The sequence below is a fragment of the Periophthalmus magnuspinnatus genome, chromosome 23, assembly GCF_009829125.3.
Source record: "Periophthalmus magnuspinnatus isolate fPerMag1 chromosome 23, fPerMag1.2.pri, whole genome shotgun sequence".
NCBI classification, from domain to species: domain Eukaryota; kingdom Metazoa; phylum Chordata; class Actinopteri; order Gobiiformes; family Gobiidae; genus Periophthalmus; species Periophthalmus magnuspinnatus.
Window position 1 is genome coordinate 14,876,039 of NC_047148.1, and position 15,723 is coordinate 14,891,761.

The following is a 15,723-nucleotide window of genomic DNA, read 5'->3' on the forward strand; positions in this document are numbered from 1 at the left end:
AATGAAATGTGGTATTATTGCTTAAAATTTGAGAGTTCCCTGGAAGTTGAACTTTATCTCCTAAAACATGGGTTGTTAAACTTATCACCAACAAGTGACACTAACAGATAAATATTATTATGTCTAATCAAAATAAATTCATAGAGCCGGAGGAAGAACTCAGCATTGCCGTACGGAGCCTGTGTGGTACATGTACCACAGTTTGAGAAGCACTATTCTTATACCATTCGTACTAATTATCCATCAGCACATATGTTTATTTTGTCAATAGTGGTTTCAGTAATTTCATAAGATATGAAAGTGTGTCAGTGGATGGAGACGATATTTGGCACACTCATCTTTGTGCGTCAGAGTGGAGTGAAAGACAGAGACCACCCTCCCAATGAAACAAGGTCAATGCAACTCCAGCCTCTCTCACTTTCAGTCAAAGTGCAAGTCCCCCACTTTATACAAGACAGCTCTGTGTCACCCCAGAAAACATATAAGACCCCATAACAGAGGTTTATAGGCCCAAACCTAAAATCCTGACTTACAACGAGAATGCTGTAACACAAATCGAGGAGCAGCCAGGGGCCTTTAATGCTCACTTAACAGTCACTTACATAGATCATTACATTCTCTACTGTAAATATATTTTACTGTAAACAGCAATATTTATCCAAAAGGCTGTACTAATAGAAACTGGTCAACTGACCTTATGTTCAAAATTGCAGAAATGAGAAGCTCCACCCCTTCATAGAGGCTAGCATGAATCATTGAAATGAGTACTGTGAGTACTTGAGTCACTCATGTAAGGGAAAACCATAAACCTATAGGTTAAACACTTGTGAAAGTCAGTTTTACATAATATGTCAACTTTAAGTGCAGTACACAACCCCATAAATATCACTATGGAAAAACATTTAACAGTTTAAAATTTTCACATAATGAAGTGAGAGGTGCACACACTAAGCAGCAGCGATACTGGAAAAGCCCAAACCAGCAGTAACACACAGAGCAAGGTGATTTTTCAGGTTTGTTCCCCAAGCAATAAAGAATAGTCTGTCAAACTCAGCATTACTCATGTTGATATGTTATATCGGCTCCACCATTTATATGTATGTGTTTATTACAACTCTTTACTTGCTGTTTTGTTACTGTTGCATCCAGACATGTCCAATTTGTTCAAATATAACATGTATATTTGAAAATTTAAAGAAGTAAGAAAAACAAGAATAAAAAATTCCAGGTCTTTACAACAGAACAGAACACTACTTTCTATGAACTTCAATGGAAAAGGGCCACCCTCATATCTACACCATAATCACACATTCTTAGAAATAAAGTCTCTCTCATGAGCAACTGGCAAAAAATCAGACATACCACATCCTCCTGTGGCCAGGCAGGGTTCAGTGTCACCTCTTCTTCCCACTGAGCAGACTGGCCTTCTATGAAAGTGCAGATATGATTAAATGGGTTAAATGAAGTTCATCATGAAGTTAATTAATCTATTATTATTATTATTATTATTATTATTATTATTATTATTATTATTATTATTATTATTATTATTATTATTATTATTATTATGTAATGATGAAAAAACAAAAAAAAAAAACCCAAGAAAAACCCCATTACCTTTTGCAATTTTCCATCCCTGACAAACACGTATGCTGAATCAAAATGAGATTAGTTTTAAACTGCATTTTCCACTTGAGACACAACTGTTGCGCTATAGGCAAAAATGTAAATGTGGTTTTGTGTGTTTGTAAAAGAGGCGGATTGCGCCGTTAAACAGCGAGATAAAGCGAGGCCCTTGGACCGTGTGTCTGCAGCTGTGACCACACGCTTCACTGTCGCCGCCAGGGGGAGCACTGAGACAGTTTCAACATAAACTCATAGAAAAGGGAAGATACTCAAAATGAAACACTGGAAACGCCGGGTTGGGCTGGATGGTAATAATAAACTTGTGAAAAGAGAGTGTAAGTAACAACATTATTAAGCACTCGGTCTATTCTCAGCTCATCTGTGAATCAGTTGATATATATAAAACATGACTTCTGTCAGAGTGCACTTTTTGGCCTTGTGCCGATTTTCAAGCACAGATTTCTGCATCTGAACAAAAAACATTTTACAATATATTATACTCTTTTTACTGTTGACGAGGATCAAATTGATCAAAACTAGTGACACCAGGGATATTTCTTGTGTAAAACTGCGACAAATCTCTGGTTTCCGATTAATCCAGTGGGAAATGGGTCAAATGGCTCAAAAGTGGGTCTGTAATAGGGACGTCTGGTCACACTGCATAAAGGACGATGATAAAGACAAAGTTAGAATTAGGGACGTGATTATTATTGATATGAATGATGTTAGATAAGAAAAAGGCACGACTTAAGTTATGTTTTAAGTGGGTTGGCAAAAAATTGGTTGTTCAAAACAATTATATCTGCCAGTGCGGTGATATCTATAAAAACACTTCCTCTCAAACAGGCCAGAGGCAGTGTGAAAAGAAAACGAGACGGTACACTGAGGCCTGCTGCCCTCTGCTGCCCTCTGCTGCCCTCTGCTGCCCGTGGAACTTGTAGAAAGTCGATTTATTCGGACTGTAGCAGACCTCTTGTTTTGTTTCAGACTCAAGAAACTGACTGCTTTTTATTTAAAGGTGCACCATGTAGCTTTTCATGTGGTGGTCTTTGGCCTGCATGTCTCCATAGAGATGAGTTTGTCTGAAGTGTTCCACAGTATGACATTATGTTTTATGTTTTATCATTTAAATAGTCACTGGAAGCGCTGTTTGAATAGTCTGCCCCTTAAGCTTTTCAAAGATCTGAACCAAACATGTGTCAGTGGAGTCAGTAGACTACAGTCAGTGTTTAATCACTGTGAAATGGATCTCATCTGAGCCGTGATGTGGGCGGTGAAAGTGTTGCGTAAAGAGCCCGTGGGTGATGTCTCGGTTTCGTTAGGTAGAATATCTCTCTGACACAGTGTTTCCTTTGGCAGGAGTGCACCCCGAGTCACTGCTTTGCCCTCTTCAGTTTATTGATGTCTACAGCACAGTGTAAGGGTCAGACTGAAAAAAATAAACTATGCGATAAAATAAATGATAAATGATGATTCAATTTCAGCTGAAACTCTGTTCACTCTACTCTATTCTCTATTCAACCCTTAACGACCCTGCTATTGTTCTCAATGCTTTGGGTTTGAGGATGGAGTTGTAGATGGGGGAGAGATTATGTCTCAGGCCCTGATGCCTGTGGAAGGATTCTCTTTCCTAACAAAAATAGCCTCTCTAACTCTCCTCTCAAACTATTTGTTTTCTCTGGCGAAGATCTGAACATCACTATTTTCAAAGGAGTGGTTAGTGGCTTTGAGATGGAGATGCACGGCGGATTGGGGTCCAGAGGAGCTCTCACACTGGTGTTGGTACATCCGCTTATGGAGTAGCTGTTTAGTTTCTCCAGTGTAACACTCGGTGCACTCTTCACACAAAACTGGCACCGGACCAAATCTGCAAACTGCTGGAAATTTGTCTAAATACCACAAATGTCCAGTTTAGAGGGAACTTCTACAGGCAAATCCACGGCTGTGCCATGGGCTCACCTGTCTCTCCTGTCATGGTTAACTTATACATGGAACAATTTGAACAGGAGGCTTTGGCCTCATTTCCAGGTACACCACCCACACATTGGTATCAATATGTGGATGACAATTGGACTAAAATCAAAATTCAAGATCTGGAGCCCTTTGCTGCACATATTAATGCTGTGGATCAAGTTCACACGGGAAGAACCCAAGGAGAACAAAGTGGCCTTCTTAGATTGTGCAGTAACAATAGGAGAGGACCAGTAACTCCAGGTAGAAGTCTTCAGGAAACCCGCACACACTGACCACTACCTGCAGTTTGATTCACACCATCCACTGCAGCACAAACACGGAGTGATCCATACTCTACAACATAGAGCTCAAGTGGTGCCTACAAACACAGAGGGATAAGTGAATGAGGAGCAACATGTGGAGAAAGCCCTCTCTGCTTGTAGATATCCAAAGTGGGACAGTATGAGATTCCTGTCTTTTTCAAACCCACAAACACTTTAAGACAAAAACTGGTTCACCCAAAGGACAAAACTCCGAGCCATAAACAAAGTAATATAGTCTACTCCATTCAGTGTAGTCAAGAATGCAGTGAGTGTTACACTGGAGAAACTAAACAGCTACTCCATAAGAGGATGTACCAACACCGGCGTGAGAGCTCCTCTGGACCCCAGTCTGCCGTGCTTCTCCATCTCAAAGCCATTAACACTCCTTTGCTGCACTACTGTTCTAAATGTGGCACTTAGCATTCAATGACTGTTAAAAAGTTGTGCTCATTGTGGATAACTTCAGCCTCTCGTTAGGGGCTTGTGGAGCCGTGTGCACTTGGCAGCCCCAGTTTTCCGCTCCGACTATAATGTATCCTAATCTCTATTGCCGGGACAGTGAGGTCGCAAAAAACAGTTTAGTCCAACACACAGAACTGAAACTGGTTTCAGGTCCTGATCCTGAATTCTTTATGCAAAATCGACCACAACCAAAACATACTGTCATATATATATATATATATATATATATATATATATATATATATATATATATATATATATATATATATATATATATATATATATATATATATATATATATATATATATATATATATATGCCATGTGTGGCCCCTGTGCCGTAGTTTGTCTGGTCTAGAACATTGCGTACACCCTGTATCTGTGGATGTTCCAGCTACACTGTGTAAACGTGACTGCCACTGCCTGGCTGCACACGGATCCACAAGCCGGCACTCAACTGTAAACAAGTGAAGAAATCTCAAAGTCAAGGGAACAGATTTAGTGAAAATTGCAGCAAGATTCCTATACCTGTATTTGGCTGTGGATCGGAGCCCGGTTGGTGTCCTGCCCAGGAGCACTCAGCTACGGGCAGAGGTGCAGAGGGATCATTCTGGGGAAATGATTCAACAGTTGTTAATGTTTAAAAGATCAACAATGTAAAGTTGTACATTGTACGTAGGTTTTTACTTGAGCTCTGATAAGGGCCATTCTTTTCACTCTTGTCGTGGTGGTGAATTGCTCTGCTGCATTTTGCATTTTGTCATTGATGTCAGCCCCTAAAGCGTTATAAAATGACACTTACTATGACTACAACTTTATTTTTGTAAAGTTACGACTTTATGTTGAAATGTTACATCTTTATTCTTGTAACGGTCACATCATATATATATATATATATATATATATATATATATATATATATATATATATATATATATATATATATATATATATATATATATATATTTATTTATTTATTTATTTATTTATTGTCATGATCCGCACTGTCCGCTCCTGGTTTTCCTCCCTGTGTGCTCTTCCCCCTCCCTCACCTGCCTGTACCTGGAGCTGGGCGGAACTCTCGGCTCCTCCCGCGCACACCTGCAGCCCATCAGTGCAATCACACACCTGCTGTGCATAAAGGGAGCTGGGAGGAGAGACTCAGTGCGAGATCATTGTCGTGTTCACATCATCCCTGTTGTGTCTCCCTTCCTGTCGTCCCTGCATTCCTGTCTGTTCCTGCGTTCCGTGTTCCGGCCCTGGATGTCTCCTGCCCGCTCTGCCCTACGCCCGTCTGGTCTGCCTGTCTTCCTGTCGTCCCTTCATGTCCTCGGTCCTTGTGTTTCCTGTGTTCCTGCTCACCTGCTTACTTCCGGATCACCCACTGTTTGTACTTGTCCTTTTACTACAATAAATCCTGTAAATATTCCCCGAGTCTGCATCCTTTGGTCCGCTACACTCACCCGTTACGACATATATATATTTTATGTGGCTCTTATACTCCGTCATAGAAATCTCACTGTCCATGTTCCATCCACTTTTTATCAGTATTCACTGAGCAGTGTGCTGCAGTGTAAACAGCAGGAGCACAATTCAACCAACAGATGACAGCATTCACTGTTTTGTATTTAAGTTAACAACTAGACAAATGTTACAAAATGTAATTTATTTTTCTTATAAATATTAAATATAATTACAAGTGGAAAAAAAATATTTTCACATTATGCTGTAATTTGCTTGAAATATTAAATTAACATTTAAAATAAAAAAATGCAAACAAAATAATAAATATCAAAGAATAAGTTACTTTCTAAATATAATTATTCTGCTATAGAACATCTCCCAGTAGCATAACATCTGTGAAAATTAAACATTTGAATAAAAAAAACTCAAGGATGTTTGGCTATAGCATCTTGACTACAGTATTAGCCAACTTAAACGATAGTAGGCCCATGCTAATAACCCAGTAATACTGACTCTTGTAAATAGACAGGAGGGTTTAGACCCGCTGGTACACAAGCTCTCCGGTCCATCTCAGGAGGAAGGGAAACTCACTCACTGCCTTCAATGCGCCGTCACGCTTCTTCTAAAAGTACAAGTTTTACATTATTTACATGACATTATTATTTTTTACAATATTTGCAATAATAAATGATGTGTCGTTTATTGGTGCTCAGTTCATAAGTGGTTGCATAACTGTGATGTGTGTGGTTAAAAGAGAGAGCAAACATAGCCAGTACCTTTTTGATTTTTCTTTCTATTTTCTTGAACTTTTTGGACCATTTTGATGGTTTTCCATTGGGAACCTGAAATCATCATACACTGAGGTTAGTCAGAAGTACAACGGTGATCTTGGGATTTACTAAATATAACTTTATACATGACAATTAGCACTTAGACTTAGACAAACTTGATTGATCCATAAGGGACTTTACCAACAAAGTACAAAAAAGATCACATTTTGTAATAATTAAAGTAGCAAAACTGGCAAATACTTGTAGGCACAATACTTCAATAAAATGCCTGTTTTCTGATCATCTGATGACTGGTTAAACAGTTGTGTAGTATGTAGTATCATTAGTGGCAAATACTCACGCAGTTGTGCAGTGTATATTGAAGTCTATACAGAAGGTCTGAGAAGTGAAGAGGTAGCAGTTTTTTTACTTCGTCCTGACTGAACACGGACCACTGGTAAATGTCAATCATCTCCCGAATCTCCAACCAGCCAATGGCACCCTGAGGAAATAAGAGCACAATGATTCACTTTACTGATGTGTTACAATCCAATAATTTCCCACATATTAAATGCAATAAAACAAACTCTGTACTATTCTTTGCAATTGACAAAGAAAAAACCTTCTTATCTTTCACGTTACACATGATTTTTTGTGTGACTTCTTCCTCACATTTTCTCCATATCAATGCAGATTAAAACTGGTTAAGACAATGTAAGTTATGTTAAATAATAATAATAATTTAAAAAAAAAAGTTTAATTAGCTACTAATCACCACTATTCAAGCTGAGTTTCTTCCTGCTAAAACTCCAGCCCTGTGGGGGACATTGCTCTGGAATCTGTGCTGGAATCTCCACTGAAAATCCACAGCTCAAATATTTACTAGGTTTAATTTCACGTTACTCTATAATGAATCATCATGCAGAAACACTCTCTCTCTCGGGCTGCCTGTGGTTGACCAAACCCAAATATGAATATATATATATATATATATATATATATATATATATATATATATATATATATATATATATATATATATATATATATATATATATATATATATATATATATATATATATATATATATATATATATATATATATATATATATATATGTACATACAATAAACACACATACTGGTATTACTGACCTCATTACATTTGGTGCAGAACTTGGGAAGGAGTCTTGTTCTTCTGGTAGGCCTCTCTTCTTTCTGAGAGTGAACCCATAAAAGAGGTGAGCGGTATTCTGTTCCCCACATTTTTGGTTAAATGTGTTAAAACGTTTGCTTATTACAGTTTGCATGTATTAACAAATGAATGAATACAATATGATCTTTTCAGACACACATTTAAATACATGTATTGCTGGGTTTCAGATAGCATCACAACATTTTAGAGATTTTAATCATACTTAATAAAGCTAGGGAACAAAATGTATATTGTTAAAGTACAGGTATTTGTTGTTATACTGTGTGTTCTTGTCACTAATAGAAGTGATCAGATTCAAGATTTATGAATTAACCTTTTGGATATTTCATGGCAAATGTAATAAACAGGGGAAACTGGTTCTTGCCCTCCATCTGAGAGTATGACATCATCACATTTGGGAATATGAGTATTATGATTTCTAGGGTGTAGAAATGATCAGCTTCAATATTTGCCAATTACTCTTTTGAATATTCCCCATCTAAATGAAAGCTAATCAGTAGTGAAATCTGGCACTTGTTCCCCGTTTGAGAGTTTGACCTCATGACATTTTAGAATCTTAAAGCCACCAACACAAACTCAAATGATCAAATTAAAATAACAAGTCAAGGCTTCACCAATCAATGAAGCCAATTTATATATAAAACATTTAAATAACCATCTCATCTTGATGTCCTCACACCATTACATGTCATCACCAGTTTCAAAAGATATCACCTGGTCACTTAGACTTAATCACTAACCAATCACATCCAGAGAAAATGTAATGAATGCCAAATCCTAAAATCAACTGGATTTCATGTGTGGCCGTGTGTAGGCGCTTTAGTCCTTGGTTGGCCTTTAACTGTCCATCGGTCTAAAGTTGCAGTAGTAAGATATTGATGGAATTCAGCTTCCTTTCACAGGCAACATTTTTGGGACTTCACCACTCAAAGGATAGGATATTTTGTTTTAAATTGCCCTAAGTCCTAATTTTGCATACCTTTGAAACCCACGAATACGACTGTTGATCATGCATTTGAATCTCCATACTATGTCTACATTCTATATGTAAAATTGCAGCTGTCAAAGTTATCCACACATGCCACTGAACTGTTGAAATAGTCCTACCGGTAATACATTTAGCAGTTGTCGTGCTCGGTTCCACAGTTCCCGAAGGAGCTCGGGGTGAACCTCGCGATGGCAGCTGACCCCACGCTCCGGGGTCGTTGCCATGGTAACCGGCGCGCTGAGGAGGCTGAGCAGTAGGATAAGAGTGGACATCCTGGCCATGTCTGAGTGTAATGGGACATCTGCTACTGCCTCCTTTATACCTTCTCTGTCTGAGCTCCTCTCCTCCCACCTGTTCTGTCTATACTTTTCTTTTTGTTTTTGCTGCTATGTGTCTGACTGGGGTTTTACTCATATTGTACCTGACTCAGCATTACACATTTCCAAAGGTTACGACGCTCCTGAACTTCCTTCTCATGAGCTAATGCTGTCATTGTGGAATCCTGTTGACTGTGGCTAAGTATTTTAACTTATTACATATCTATTCTACATCGCCTTATTGTTATACTGTTAATTATCAAGCGTGAGACCTGAAGCATTATATTTTTTTCTAATTGTCAGTATTAAAGATGCACGTTGCAGCTTAACTGGCAAAGAGCATGCCACACTCTTGATGAAAATGGCGTTGTAGTGACGATGGTATTACACTGCATTTATTCAATTACAGGTGTTTTAATGCTAAAGTGTATCTTTAAAAACATGCAGGGTTCCCTCTCCACAGATCTGACCTATAACTTGACCAGTTAAACCTGCTTGTCTCCATGGAAATAGGGGAATAGATACCAGATGTTGTGGAACATTGCAGGCAAAGAAATAATAATAATTTCTATGGAGACAAGCAGATGATGAACCCTCCACTTGAAATTGCCTCTTAAAAAATGTATAGTCTAATGAGAAAAAAACATAAATTTAAACTGTATAGGGGACCACAAATTAATCATGTTTGTTATGTTATGTACTTCCGTATCTGTGTTAAAAGGATGGATGACAAAGCACAACTAAAACCACATAAAAGACATAGAACACTGTATTATTTATATGTAAGTTTGGCCTGCATTTGACCTACTCTGTCAAACCTTACAATTTTTTTTTTTTTAATTTCGTTTCCACTATATTGGAAATAAATTATATCCATATCATTCTTGTTTTTCTCACTGCATTCCTTTGACACGCTTTTCTTTTTGGCTGAAGGTGATGTCATTTTTGGTGAGATCAAGAGCATTTTGGTGTTTAAATGTGCGGTGAGATTAAACTGGGTTGTGGCGGGGGCAATGCAAATAGAGGAAACGGTGACTTGACAGGTAGGCTTCTCGGCTGCAGGTTTCAGAAAGTGTTGAAGACTCTTGTTTGACCCAGATTAAATTGGACTGTCAGCAGACCGCCTCAGTGCCACTTGAAACCATGCTATGTTCCTGGAAGATAAAGCAGTAATCAGGTCAGAGAAACTTCTCAGATCGGCTTTGTAGTGGTGTAAACATGAATACTGATTATGTCCATTTAATAATCGACAAAAGTGTGATAGACAGGGCCACGCAATTTGATAAATCACAACAAACGTATTGACCCTGCATCATTTTATTTGCAAATCATATTTCTACTCCTTACTTGCAAGGGAGAGCCCAATGAGCATACCCAACACAAAAAGGTTCATCTAAAACATTAAAAACAGGTGCAGGTTTGAGTATAAATGTTTATCACCAGATTATTTAAGTGCATTAGTGGCACCAATATATCCAGTTTTGCATGTCCTTTGGGAAGCAAAATATCCAAAAGCTTTTTCCCTCCAACTCAGATCTAGTGCAGTTTTTAGATATAGACAATCATGAAATCATATATTAAAAGTTCCCATATCAAAGTTCAACAAACAAGTGAGATATTCAGGCAGTCTATCAAGCAGTCGCAGTGTAATTAATTTTACACAGTGTTGTTCTCTTCAGATCGATGGTCAACCTACTTTTTCGTAGAGTGTACAGTGATGGGTTTTAAATTCATGGACCAGTGGATTCACTCTGCCAGCGCATCCAACAGATCAGTGTGTGGATGCAAAACAACTTTCTCCAGCTAAACTCAGACAAGACTGAAGTCAGTCTTTGGCCCACAGAAACATAGAGTGTTAGCAGTCACCCCCAGTGTCTCTCTCTAGAACCTTCAAATTAGTCTAGAAATCTAGGGGGATTAATGAACTTTAACAGCCACATCAGATCAATAACCTCTGCAGCTTTTTACCACCTAAAAACATTGCAAAAATCAAAAACCAGCTGTCAAACCTGACTTAGAGAGACTTATCCATACATTTGTCTCTTGACTACTGTAACAGTCTGCTCACTGGCCTCTCCAGTAGCAGGCCATTACAGTAAGACAGCTGCAGTACATCCAGAGCACTGCTGCTTGGGATCTGACTAGAACCAGGAAGTACGAGCACATAAGTCCTGTGCTCAGGTCTCTGCACTGGCTCCTGTGGCTCAGAGAATAATTCAATTCAATTCATTTATTTTTGTAACGCCCAAAATCACAACAACAGTTGTCTCGAAGGGCGTTCATGTTTTGGTTGATGGGGGAAACCGGAGTACCCGGAGGAAACCCATCCAGACACGGGGAGAAACATGAAAAACTCCACACAGAAAGGCCTGGTGACCCGGGGATCGAACCAACCTTCTTGCTGTGAGACATGAGTGATGGCACTCAGTCACCGTGCCGCCAAGACACAAAAAACAAAACAACAGGAAGAATCAGACACAACAAGAAAAATCAGACACAACAGGAAAAATCAGACAACATAAGAAATCGGCCAGGAGAGAATAGACTTTAAAGCAGCTCTGCATGTGAACAAGTCTCTCCATGGACCAGCACCAAAGCACATCTCCCACTTGTTAGTGCCATATGAACCATCTCACACTCTGAGGACTTCAGGGACCAACCTCCTGCTGGTGCTCAGAGTCAGGACTAAACATGGGGAGTCAGTGTTTCAGTTTTATGCAGCTAAAACCTGGAACAGTCTTCCTGAAGATGTGAGACAGGCCTCGACTTTGACAATGTTTAAATCCAAATATTTAGCTTTGTATGTGACTGAAAGGTTTTTATTCTGTACTCTTCTCTTTTAATGTTAATTTTATGATGATTATTTGTGATTATTTATCTTTTGATGTGCTGTGTTGTGATTTTAATGTTTTTTCTTATTCTGTAAAGTACTTTGAATTACTCTGTGTATCAATTGTGCTGTATAAATAAACTTGTCTTGCCTCGTGTGGTCTATGACACACAGGCTGCAGCTAAAAATAGAAAGCGGCTTCTTCCTGCTCGGTGACGGAGTTACCTGTCCGCTTGGAAATCCCTGGCATGACACGACGCAGGACAAAACACAGCCGGAATGTCCTAGAGTTCTCCTGTGAAACCCGCTGGAGATAATTGACGTTAGATTATTTTTTTTTCTAATCCTGAGGATGACGCGTTGCGCTTATGGCATTTTGGCGAGGCCGAAGTAACAATCAGTCTTTTGTACTGGGACTTCTGTTTTTCTTTCGAAATATGCCAAAGGAAAACTCACGAACATTCAAGCTGATTATTTTTACACAAATATCATTTATCAGTCAATAGCAACTGAACCTGCCCCATCTCCGCATGTTCTTATTGGTTTATGATGATTTTACTTACAATTTTCTATTTTCCAAGCTGTGCAGATAAATAAAGGCATATATAAAAAACACGTTTTTGTGTTACGGAAGTTAGATTATTACATTCAGAGCAGGTGGTAAGAGTAACAGCACTGTGTACTCCATAAAAATACAGTTACATTACTCTAATTATTTTATTTTATTTATTTATTTATTTATTTATTTATTTATTTATTTATTTATTTATTTATTTATTTATTTATTTATTTATATTTATTTATTTATTTATTTTTTTTCCAAAAAGTTACTCAAGTCAGTGCAACTGAATAAATGTGTTGAAAATGTGTACTGTTATGTACAGAGAGCATACATGGTTAAATATACATTCAATTCACGTGCAAATAGGCTATTGCTGGTAGAATTGAAAGTAAGCAGTAAGTAAGCATGAAAAATAAAACTCATAAAATTATTATTATTATTATTATTATTATTATTGTTGTATTTATTTATTTATTTATTATAATATTACTATTATTATCACTTATTCATTTTTATTTGTATTTATACACAGATACAGGTGTGTGTGTGTGTACATGTATGTATGAGTGTATGTATTATGAGTGTGTATTTGAAGTCCATCTTAAATGATCATAGTGTTGTGAGCCTGTTTGCGTGTGGCCCCGGTGTGCTGAGGTACTGGGGCTGTTCTACCTTCATACGTTCTGCCGCCCCCCTGGTCTTTGGAGATATCACACATCCAGCCCATATTTTAATGCATCACATAAGTTTAAGTTTGGGATAAAAGGTAAAGAACAAATAATATGCAATACACACTTTAGGGATACACATTGGACAAAGCATAAGATAAGGTTTTATTATTATTATTATTATTATTATTATTATTATTATTATTATTATTATTATTATTATTATTATTATTATTATTATCATCGTCATCATTTTATTTATTTTTTTGCCATCATCATTATGGCTTTTACGGTTGCGTCTCCCTTTTTACTTTGACAACTACAAACCTCTGTCTTGTGTCCCATATTTATATATTCCCACGACAACTCATAATATAGTTTTAACATTTTAGGTTTTTATAGAAAACTAATAAATTAAACAGTTTAAAGCTGCACATTCTTTGAGTGGTGAGACAGCTGAGTGAAATATTGCAACTTTTACTGTTCTAAGTAGCTCTTATAAGTTTAGTAATAACAATTCCATGACTACAGTTATATTCAATTACAAGTAGCCTACAAGGACAGGTTTAAAAATCTACCAAAAGAAGTACAACTACCCCAAAAATATCAAATCAGTTATAGTAACATGAGTTGTTTTAATTAGTTTGCACCTATGGTCTTATTGAGATGAGCTCCAGATTGATATTTCTGTTCCACTCACTTCTGTACTAAAGGTTAGCTCTTGGCCTACTCAGTGAAAGTGGGTCAATAGGTCTCTACTCCTTTCTGCACCAGTTTTAAAGATCACCCTCCCTCATTTTTCTATTCAATAGAAGGTAGAAGATGATTCCACTGCAAGTGAACTTTAAACATTATGGCCTACATGGACTGCTAACTGCTTTTTCCATCTTTAAGTCAGAAACTGTATTACAACCTTAACGGAAAACTGTAACACTAAATACAAGTAAAATACCTCTGATAACCCTCAAGATCTGTATGCTATAAGTCATGAGCCATCATCATGAGACACTGTTAAATTCAGAATAAAGTGGATAATGACATATCACAAAATATGATATGAAAAACTTTATTTAGTAATAAACACAGTGTCTTTGTGCACTGTCAAACATTACATTTTAAATACTGTTTCATAAGCCATAACATGGCTACATGGTCAACACCCGAATGTTCGAGCATTATCACTGATCAATAAATAGATCTGTTTAAATACATTGTACACAGTTTACAAATAAATAACAGTATAAAAGAGGTTCACATGAACACAGATAAATATAATAAATAGAATCCAAATGTTCAGTCAGAATTTGGAAGCATTACTGGGCAGCGGTCTGGTTTTTGGGTTGGACACAAAAGTCCTGCAGATATGAGAACAGGATGTTGATCTCTCCTACTGCCTTGTTAATCCCTTGCTCCTCACCCATCTGAAACAAACACAAATGATCAGTCATTGTTCATCACAGATGCTCTCTTCTCTCTAGGAGAATACATTTTGACCTGTATAAGTTTTATCAGTTTCTAAATGAAAAGAAAATGGGTGAATCCAAAATACACACCTCGGCAAGCTTTTTCCGAAACTGTACAGCATGTCGATGGTCATGATAATGAGTAACATTCTGCAGAACACAAGGCGCAAAGTTAGACTGTGCTTTTGTCTTTATTCTACTTTCTCAAAACCACAACGTGATGCTATCTAATTCAAATCTACCACAGCTCAACCGCACAAGCTATCCTAGTTTCACTTGATGATAAAGATACTTACACAGCCTTGAGTCTTGAGGTCCTCGCTGACACGCTGCAAATCGGTCCTCACCCGGTGCATATGTGGATGCTTGTTGTCATGGCGAGGGAGGATGTTGCGGAGATAGAAGTCCAGGATGTTAGCGTGGAGGCAGCAGATCTTCAGGTGATCCTGCATAGAACAGATTAATAATTATTATTTTGTATTATTCTTTTTTTAATTTTTTCTATCAAACATTATAATTTGAATAAAATGATGAAAAGATTCTTACCTCTTCAGTATCCACCCTTGGAATGAGTCTTGAACCGGTGTCATCAACACTGTTGTCTTGAGCCTATCAGACAAAAAGACAATTTTAGGAAGACAAAAAAATAAAAAATAAAATGAGATTAAATGTAGCTTTCTATTTGACATAATGAATATTTAGTATTTAATGCCTTGACAGCATGCAGTTTATTCTTATTCAGTGCATTAACTATAATAAATAATACAAAATAATGTGAAGTGCGTAGATACAAAGCACACACTACATCTTCTTGCCATTGAAATTTGCTATGCAGAAAAAGCACACTTACATGCTGCGACACTTTATTTACTGCTTTGTAGGTCTCTGGATTTCTCAGTGGAGGACTAAAAGAGCGATGCACTGGATTTGCTACTGCATATTCAATGCAGCCAATCAAAAGAAGTGGCAGAAGCACGGCGGCTGCAGGACGGAGGAATGACTTGAAAGCTGGTGAGAGGCACTGCATGTTGACGTCTGAATGATGACAATCCTAGTTTGGATAAGTTGTAACTCGTGCTCCT